We start from the raw sequence: 9951 nt of genomic DNA, 5'->3' as shown, positions 1-9951 counted from the left end.
TACATATCAGAGAAAACGTGATACTTGCCTTTGTGAATCCAGCTTATTTGTTTAACATAATGATCTCCAGTTCTATTTTCTTACAGATGACATAATTTTTTTCTTTATTCAGAATTTTTTGTGCATTTTACATACCAACCACAGATCCCCCTCTCATCCCTCCTTCTGCTCCCCCCAACCCACCCCCGATCCCCTCCTCCAAAAAGGTAAGGCCTCCCATGGGGAGTCAGCAAAGCCTGGTATATTCAGTTGAAGCAGGTCCAAGCCCCTCCTCCCTGTGTCAAAGCTGTGCAAGGTGTCCCACTATAGGCTGCAAAAAGTCAGCTCTGAGCTGGCTTACCCCGGTAATCAGATTGGTGAATACCCTAACTGTCATCATAGAGCCTCCATCCAGTAACTGATGGAAGCAGATGCAGAGATCCACAGCCAAGCACTAGGTCAAGCTCCGGGAGTCCAGTCAAAGAGAGGGAAGAGGGATTCTATGAGCAAAGGGGTCAAGATCATGATGGGGAAACCTACAGAGACAACTGAACCAAGCTAGTGGGAACTCACAAACTTTAGACCAATAGCTGTGGAACCTGCATGGGACCAGACTAGGCCCTCTGCATAAATGAGACAGTTGTGTAGCTTGGTCTGTTTAAAGGGCCCCTGGCAGTGGGATCAGGATCCATCCCGGGTGCATGAGCTGGCTTTTTGAAGCCAGTTTCCTTTTTCTTAATGACTAAATGAAACTCTGTTGACTAAAACTATAATACATTATTAATGCATTCATCTGTCGAAGGCTATCTAGGCTGGTGGCCTGTCTCCACTATTGTGACTAGTGCAGCAATAAACACTAACACACAAGCATCTCTGCGGTCCAAGGACTTAAAGTCCTACAGATAGACACCAAAGGCAAGTACAGCTGGATTGTGTGTCAGCTCCACTTTTTGACTTAGAGGAATCTCCATACTGATGGCCATACTGGCTACACTAGTTTACTTTGCGGCTACACCTTCTCCATCACTTGTTTGTTTCCTTGATGGTGGCCATCCTGACCGGAGGAAGATGGACTCTCAGTGTGCTTTTGATGTCTATTTCTCCGACATGAAAAATTCCTTGAGCACTTTCATACGTTGACTGGCTATCTGTACATCTTAGTTTGAGATCTGTCTGTCCGATTCATTTGCCTACTTATTGATCACATGATTTGATTTGGGGATGTCTAATGTTTTTAGTTTTAATATATTCTAAGTATTGTATTAACCCCATCAGACACATGCTGACAAAGATTTTCTCTTTCTGTAGGCTCTCTCTTCGCTCTGGTACTTGTTTCCTGTGCTGTACAGAACTCATTTCAAAAACAAGGAAAGCATTAATTGTGTCAAATGTTTCTTCAAGAACCAGCAAGATGAGTCATTGGGAGTGTCCAGTGTAACTCGGTACTGACACAGAAGTAAAGAAGGCGAATAAGTATATTGATCTAGTGTTCAAAAATATGGGATTCCCTGTTATCACTTTTACTTTCTTAACAAAGAACATGATGAAGGTGTACACTTCAGGTAAGAAGTGGAGGCAATGTCTGTTTTTGGAAAGAGGAGACATTGTGAAAGCACTTCCTTCAAGGGCAGATAACCAGCACAAAGGAAGGCTTGCCACATGGCTAGCTTGCTTTTTCGATGTTCTTGGTCACGTGTTTTCAGTGAGTCCTTCCTTCAGTCCATTTGGATGAAGACCCACACGAGGCAAGCTGGTTTTGCGACAAGGGTACGCAAGATGGCAGCAAGTGGAGCTACCCAAGGGGAAAACAGTCCCCAAGTCTGGAGCTTTCTCTCCATTTGTCTTCATTGTCACAGAGCTCAAGGAGATTTTGGTACCCTAGGAGTTCAAAGTTGAAACTGCCAGAAATAAATGCTTTGTGGTAGAACTGTGGCTGTAACATCTCTCAGGGGAACTATGACTTCTGTGAGGCCCTGGAATAAAGATCACTCACTCTTCCGGTAGTTTCTGGTGGTGTCCTTCCACCAAGATGCCAAGGTTACAAAACTTGATTGTATGTGTTGCGAGACACAGTCAACACTTTCTAAGTATTCTTAGAAACACCTGGAGAAAACTTTGTGATCTTGTAACATTATTTCTAGAAATAATGCACTATTATAACTTAAATGTTGAGATGATAGATTCTAGCCAACTTTGATAGGTTCATCTATTTTGTGGAGGTGTTTGAAGATTGGATTAACATTTAAGAAGATAGGCACTATATAAAGCAGATTTCCCTCTCTTATATGTATGGGCTTCATCCAATCAGTTGAGGGTATACATAGAACAAAACAGTGACCAAGCAAGAGGGAATTCTTTCCAGAACATGAGCTAGCTTGTGGGTTTTCAGCTTGCTAACCTATTTTGTACATTTTGGGATTTTCAGCCTCCCTAGTCACTCAAGAAAATTCTTTAAAATAAATCAATTTATCTCTGTTTATGTCTATCTACACACACACACATACACACACACACATACACACACACACATACACACACACATACACACACACACACATACACACACACACACACATACACACACACACACACACACACACACACGTACACACATACACACACACATATTGGTTCTGGTTCTCTGGAGAGAATATTTATGGGGGGGTGGGGAGTACCTCAGCTCAGATATTAATTCTCAGGTGCTTCATTTGCCCTAAAGCCTAGGGAAGCCTAAGCTGTGTTGTTGTTGTTGTTGTTGTTGTTGTTGTCTCAAGAATCTAAAATATTGTAATATAAAAGAAGCCTGATGAATACTGAGTAAATGAACTTAAATGAGCAGATAGGCTGATGAATAAACATTATGGAAGGAAAATAGAGAAAGGCTAGAGATGTAAGGAGGGAGGATGAACAGATGAATGAATAACTATCGGTAATGGGTGGTACTCAGCTTGTAAGCCTTGAATTCAGATGGTTTGTTCCATTCCCAATTCTGCCACTTACTCTCTTTGTGAGCCTGAATATTTCTTTATATCTGTAGCGAGAGTAACAATAAGTAACAATAATTGGGGCTAGAGATGTAGCTCAGTAGCATAGGCCCTTATCATAGGCCCTGAATTCCATCCCCAGTGCTATAAAAATAAAATAAAATAAAATAAAATAAAGAATGGTTAAATGGCTAAGAAGGTAAAGATATTTTCTACCAACCCTGATGACCTATATTAGGTCCCTGAAACCCACATAGTAGAAGACTCAATTTCTCCCAGGAGTTGTCCTCTGACTTCTATAAACACACACACACACACACACACACACACACACACACACACACACACACTGGCACATGTACCCTCTGTCACACGCAAAATAAATAAACATAAATTTGAAGAGGATTAAAAACAACAATACCAACCTACCAAATCCATGGAAACTTGTGGCAATAAGGTACACCACTTGTCACCAAGTAATGCCATCATAGATTGCATTTATAAACACCCAGTACTCAGACTTGAGTTTGAATTGTCAGTTCCATAGCACTCTGTGGCTGAGATCACATTAAAGCACAAATTGTGTGCTTTTGAGAGCTGTCGAGGGTTTAGAAACTCCAAAGCGCCCTGTACCTCTACAACCTTTTCATTATTATCACTGTTCCTATCGCTGAACCCAATTGTTATATTTCTTGATTCAGTTGAACTTCCTGAAAATTCTAGGGGTTATTTTGCTGCCTATCTTCTTGCAAAAGGAGCTGGACTTTGGGGACCATATCTGGTCCACTTGACTTTGTAATTTTTTAATGAAAAAGAGGAGTCTATTATTGTGGGGATTAACAAGGCAACTCCACATAATTAAAAAGGAGGTTTATTTTGGGGTAACTTACAGCCAGTAAATGGGTTGGTGACAGGATCCGGGAGAGGTGATGTGTAGTCCAGCTGGGTTCTCTAGAGAACTCTGCTCAGTCTGCCATCTAGCATCCAGGATCACCAGGAACCAAGAGGGCCCATACATCCAGATCTCGGGTCTTAAGGGCTCCCGTCTTGGCCCTGCCCTGGGGGCATGTCATAGGTAGCTGTGGCATTTACCAGAAGTCTCAGTAGGGGTAGTACTTCCAGGTCAAAGCTGGAACAGCTACCCACTACAGTCTAGTGGTTTATAGATCTTGTAAACATAAGGCTTTGTGTGAACCTAGGGGGAATCTGCCTCCTTTCTCCCATCTTGTTTTCATTGGCATTAGCATCAGTATCAGGCAGTCTTTTCCTTCACGGAAGAGTGCTGTGCTGTGGCCTTTGAGATTGCTTCTCCAGCTCCCTTTGCCTCTTAAGACAGCCCTTGTAGGCGTATTCAGCCAGCCTTGTCTTTTTACTCCATCTCCTTAGCGAGAGTCAGACCAGATGTCTTAGTTTAATCATGTTGCTGTAACAAAATTTGTGTCCGTGAGTAATGCATGAAGAAAAGAAGTTGGTTTGGCTCGTGATTCGGGTGGCTGGAAAGTCCAAACAGCTTGGCAGATGTTTGGCAAGGACCCTCTTGGCTGTGTCACAACACAGCAGAGAAGTGGAAAGGAAAATGGCCTCCTGCCCAATGGGTGTGTGTGAGAGCGAGGAAGGACGAGTCCAAGCAAGGTTCGGCTCCTTCTTTTGTAGTAATCCATTGGTGAGTGAATTAACACAGTCTTCTGAGAACCGTATTAACCCTTTCAGAGAGTGGTCTTCCCATTACTTAATCATCTCTTCAGGAACTACCAGCCCAGCACTATTACACTGAGGACCAAGCTACTATTGCAGAAGCTTTGGAGGATACCTCCAAACCCTTTGCAAGCCTAAATAAGAGCAGAACTGGCAACTTCTCCTCTCCAGAGTAGCTGTTCTGGGTTAAACAAGCAGGTCACTCAGTGGCACTCCAGATTGGTTGGCTGTGATGCCTGGCTCTGTGGTAAAAAGCCATGATGTGCTAAATTCTTGGCTTTCTATATTTAAAAAAGATACTCCTTGGCTTTCACTGAAATACATTGGGGATGTTGGGCTCCATTTCCAAAGCTTAGCTGTGGTTTTATGTCAAGACAATCCAATCTAAGAGGCTCTCCGAGGCCACACGGAAAGGGAGAAGCCTCAACAGTCATTGAGATGGGCTAATCATGTCTGCTTTAATCAAATCAGAGAGCAGTCCCACTCCAGGGGAAAATAATTATGTCTGTGTATTTGTGTGTCAGCTGCTTTCCTCCTGTCCAAAAGAACTTGGGATTTGCCTATTGTAATAACAACTACTCTAGACTATGGGTACACAGACATCCTAGAAAAACAAGGCTATGTCTCCATGTAGCACTAAGACCATAACAGAACTTGCTAAATAGTTCTCTATCCCTGGACAATCTGATTCTCAGTCATTCAAACTCTTCTACTGTAACAAGAATGAGAAGGCCACAGAAAAGACTTGACAAGGGCCAGGATCTCGTGGGATTCTTCAATTGGAACTTTCTGTTATATTCCCAAAGAACAACATGTTCTGGTTTTCATTCAGGGTCATGAGTGAAGCATGGCATTGGCAAATAGCCCCCATGACCTGGAAAGTCAGTGTGTGGCCTTCAACAACAATCAGGAAGCCGGGAGAGCATGGCATCTCAATTCTTGATGTGAGATCCCTGAGATGAGAACACTACTCACTGAGGCCGCCATTTTGTTCTTTGTATTAGCAAAACACTCCAACACCCTTTCTACTTAGAATCAGAATGTTAGTGCTGGAAGGGATCTTAAAGATCCATCTAGTTCCATGTTTCTCAACACAAACTCTGCTAGAGGGGGAAGCTCTAAATTCTCCATAAAGGATCAATTAAAATTATATAGATATAATATACATTTATTAAAATTTCTTAATAAACAGTAGAAACCTTTTTAAACCCTCATTCATTTCTCTCCCCACCACAGTAAAATATTAGTTCATATTAAAGATATTTTATTTTAAAATGAATTTTATAGTCTTATAGATTTTAAGACATGAAAGTTTTTCAGTGGCAAAAGAAAGGCAATCCAAATCTTTGTCCTGAACGAATGCCAACTGAATGTCAGAAGATCTTGAGTCTATTTTCATCTTTCTTGTTTCCTCTATAAAGAGAGGAGAGTGATGCCCCAGATCACAGAGTGAAGACCCAAACTAGCATCTCTGGACACCACTCATAATAAAGCCATTGGGCTATGAATCAATATACAAAAAGGGGTGGTGTCCGTAAAGTTCAGGGCTCCGTTTGGCACATAATTTGTTTCTGCCACCTGCTGGACTTCGTCGTATGCATGCTCACCTTCTTCACTTCTCTGTTGCCCAGTCTCCATCACTAGTATGGAGTAGCACTTAGGATATAGTTCAGTTGGACAGAAAAGCCTACCTAACAGTGGCCTTGGCCGTGAATGTGCCTATCTCTCATTTCACAAGCAATCTGAGGGTGGGGTCCACTGAAATGCTTGACAAAACCAGTGAAGACTTTCCAATTACATAATCCTCAACCTAATCCCATTCTCCTCAGGTGTGCTGCCTCATGATCTCCAGCCTCAGACGGCAGCCATCCTTGTCAACATCCCAAACTGGAAACGGCCAGGGGAAAACGGGCCATATTTTTCTGTGGGCGTCTGTTTTACGGGAGTTAGTACTTCTCAGTATCCCTCCAACGTGATTTTCTTATATCTGTTTGCTCAGAACTATGTCACAAGGTGTCAGTCAATTGGGAAGGAAAGCAGAATTACTCTAGTTGCCTTGGTGTGAGCACAGTTTATCCCCGGAGCCTGCATACGTTGCCACTGAACAAACTATGGTTCTGTTACCAAGGAACAAAGGGAAACAGCCTTTGTCTAAACAACTGTCTCCACCCTGCACCTGACATGAAAAGGAGATCCTTCCTGGAAGAACAGCCAGGAGCCAGTGCCCTGCTTTCTTTCAACACTGAGAAACCATGAGTCATTTGTGTCTGAAAACATAAAAAAGCGAAGTCACCTGGCACAGCCTTCAAAAGACCCTCTTACAGGTACATCAGAGCGGAGGCAATCCTACCCAAGGCCAAGGGCCACTGTCTTCCCTGTAGTGTAGGAGCTAGCACTCTGTTCTCCCCCACCACCTCTGAATCTCCAGAAAGAGGTCTAGAGAATGGCTAGTACCTCCACATGCCTCCTGATGGTATTCGTTATTCCAAATAGTCCCTCAGCGGCAAATGGAGTACTTGGAGGGAACCCAGATACCCGTGGAGCTAATGTGAACAACACTTTAGCATAAATGCTCACCTCAAGGCCTGGAGTACTCGGTGGATAAAAGGAGTTTGGTTTTTGAAGCTGAAGTGAGGCATTTCCCTTACATTTTATATATTGTGCCATGGAGATGAGTGGGAAGGGAAGCTGTTCAGACATTTTTTTGTAGGCCCCAGAACACCCCCATCAGAGACCCCCACTTCCTCCACTCAATTAGACAGCTGCCTTAGTTTGCATGGGTTGTTGTGCTAAACACCACGACCAAAAGCCACTTGGGGAGGAAAGGGTTACAATTTGGAGTCTAACCTGAAGGGAGAGGGCAGGAGCCTAGGGGCAGCCACTGGCTCCCAATGATCACTGTGTCCAAGGTAGCCACGGCCTCCCCACCCCAGCCTGGTGCTGTCTCTAACACTGTTATGTCCAACAGTTGGTTCCCAACAGACTGCAGGCTTTCTGTGACTGCTAAATGTCTCAATTTGCTCCCGTTAAAAGTTTGTGTAGTGGTAGACCATCTCTCACTAAGGACTCCTGAAACAGCACTGTGGTGTCAAAGACTTCATAGGCTAGAAGTACACATCTTATGGGCCTCTGAGTTGATACCAAGTTGCCTGTTCTTTGCAGATGATTGTCTCCACACTTAAAAATCACATCACAGCAACATGGTGAAACTTTTTTTGTTCTGAGGAGCTGGTTCTTCTGAACACATTGCTGTTTGCCAATGTGCTGGTTAGTTTTATTGTCAGCTCAACACACACTACGGTCATCTGGGAAGAGGAAACCTCAGTAAAAACAAGCAAACAAACAAAAAACCCACCTCCATAAGATTGGACTTCAGGAGCCGGGCAGTAGTGGCGCATGCCTTTAATACCAGCACTCGGGAGGCAGAGGCAGGCAGATCTCTGTGAGTTTGAGGGAAGCCTGGTCTACAGAACGAGATCCAGGACTGGCACCAAAACTACAGAGAAACTCTGTCTCAAAAAAAGAAAAAAAAAGATTGGACTTCAGGAAAGTCTGTAAGGCATTTTCTTGATTAATGATCAACATAGCGGCACTCAGCCCACTCTGGGTGGTATCATCCCTGGGCAAGTGGCCCTGAGTTATATGAGGAAGCAATCTGAGCAAGCCAGTAAGCAGTGCTCCTCTGTAGTCTATCCTTAGTTCCTGCCCCTAGGTTCCTGGCCTCTCCCTTCAGGTTAGACTCCAAATTGTAACCCTTTCCTCCCCAAGTGGCTTTTGGCCGTGGTGTTTAGCACAACAACCCATGCAAACTAAGACAGGCCTCCAGGATGGGTGCCCAGGCACATTCAGCCACATATTTGTGTATCTAGCCCTGAGCTAGAGAAGAGAGCCACTCCTGTTCTATCAGTAGACTAAGAAGGAAGGTAAAGCACTCTTTGCTCAAATGCAGGCTTGAAACAGGGAGATGAGGGCAGCCTTCTTTGCTGTCTGCCAAGAGAGCCATCGAGCTGTCCTGTGGTCCTCAGTTACACCACACCTCAAGTCCCATGGCTGTCTTGATATTGATGGTGTCCTTGTGGCTAGGGCCATTTTCTGTTTTCGATTGAGATCTATCAATAGAGCACACCTAGAGGGCTGCACTCTGTGCTTTCTCTGCCTCTGTCCAAATACACAAGTGTCCTTATTACAGCTACGTGTGTGCAGCCACCATCTCCGGCTTGTTCTCAGATGTCCTTGGGGTACAGGAATCAGAGAGAGCTGAGAGACTCTGTCAGAGAGCCAGGAAGAGAACTATGTCTGCCCTTCTTCTCAGCCCTGCCTTTAAATCAAGGAAGACTAATCCTCCCTCAGTCCTTTAGGGCTATATGCTCTGTGTCCTTCTTCCTTTTCCTCCTCCTGCTTCTTTCTTTCCTTCCTTCCTTCCTCTGTCTGTCTGTCACCTATCATCTATCTATCTATCTATCTATCTATCTATCTATCTATCTATCACCTATCTACCAATCACCTATCTGTCTGTCTATCTATCTATCTATCTATCTATCTATCTATCTATCTATCTATCTATCTAATTTGTCCTCCCCTCCCCTCTCCTCCCTTCTCTCCCTCCCCCTCCTCTCCCCTCCTCTGCCAAGCTTTGATAAACAAGAACCAAGGTCAGGCAAATGCTACTGGCTAGAATAAGAGCTCAGCTGCCCATGCGCTCCTCCCCGCTCCCATGTGTCTAGATTACACTGTAGGCAGGAGATGAGTGCTGTCGTTTGTCTGGTCATTTGGGAGAGCCGCCATCATCATCTAGGGGTGTGTGTGTGTGGTGGTGGCGTGAGCAAGAACACCTGTCAAATTCCATGCAGAGGATAGAGCACAGGGGAGCACGGCCTCTAGATCCCAGCAGTGCCTGCTTCTCCTGCCCCAGAGCCCCTAGGAGGTGACAACTGGAGCTGCCTGCCCGCTCACACTGAAGCCTTCCCTTGCTCTCCTTGACTGCCTGCTGTTCCGAATTACTGGGATTCAGAGGCCACAAGCACAGACTGCTGATTCCAGCTGCGTGGGAGCCTAAAGACTGTGCTGGCTCAGATTGATGGCTAGAAAACCTCTGGGATCCTCCTGTCTTTGTCTCCCCAGAGCTTAGAGTCCTGTGCTGCCACACCCAGCTTTTTAGGTGGGTTCTGGGGATCTGAACTCAATTTAGAGCAAGCACTGTACCCACTGAGCCATCTCATCTCCCCAGCCCCTGAGTATACTCTCACAAATGAGGTCAGGCAAGGACTCTGATCTAGAGAGATTTGTGGCTTGG

The sequence above is a fragment of the Peromyscus eremicus genome, chromosome X (genome assembly GCF_949786415.1).
Source record: "Peromyscus eremicus chromosome X, PerEre_H2_v1, whole genome shotgun sequence".
NCBI lineage: Eukaryota > Metazoa > Chordata > Mammalia > Rodentia > Cricetidae > Peromyscus > Peromyscus eremicus.
This window is presented reverse-complemented; position numbering follows the sequence as displayed.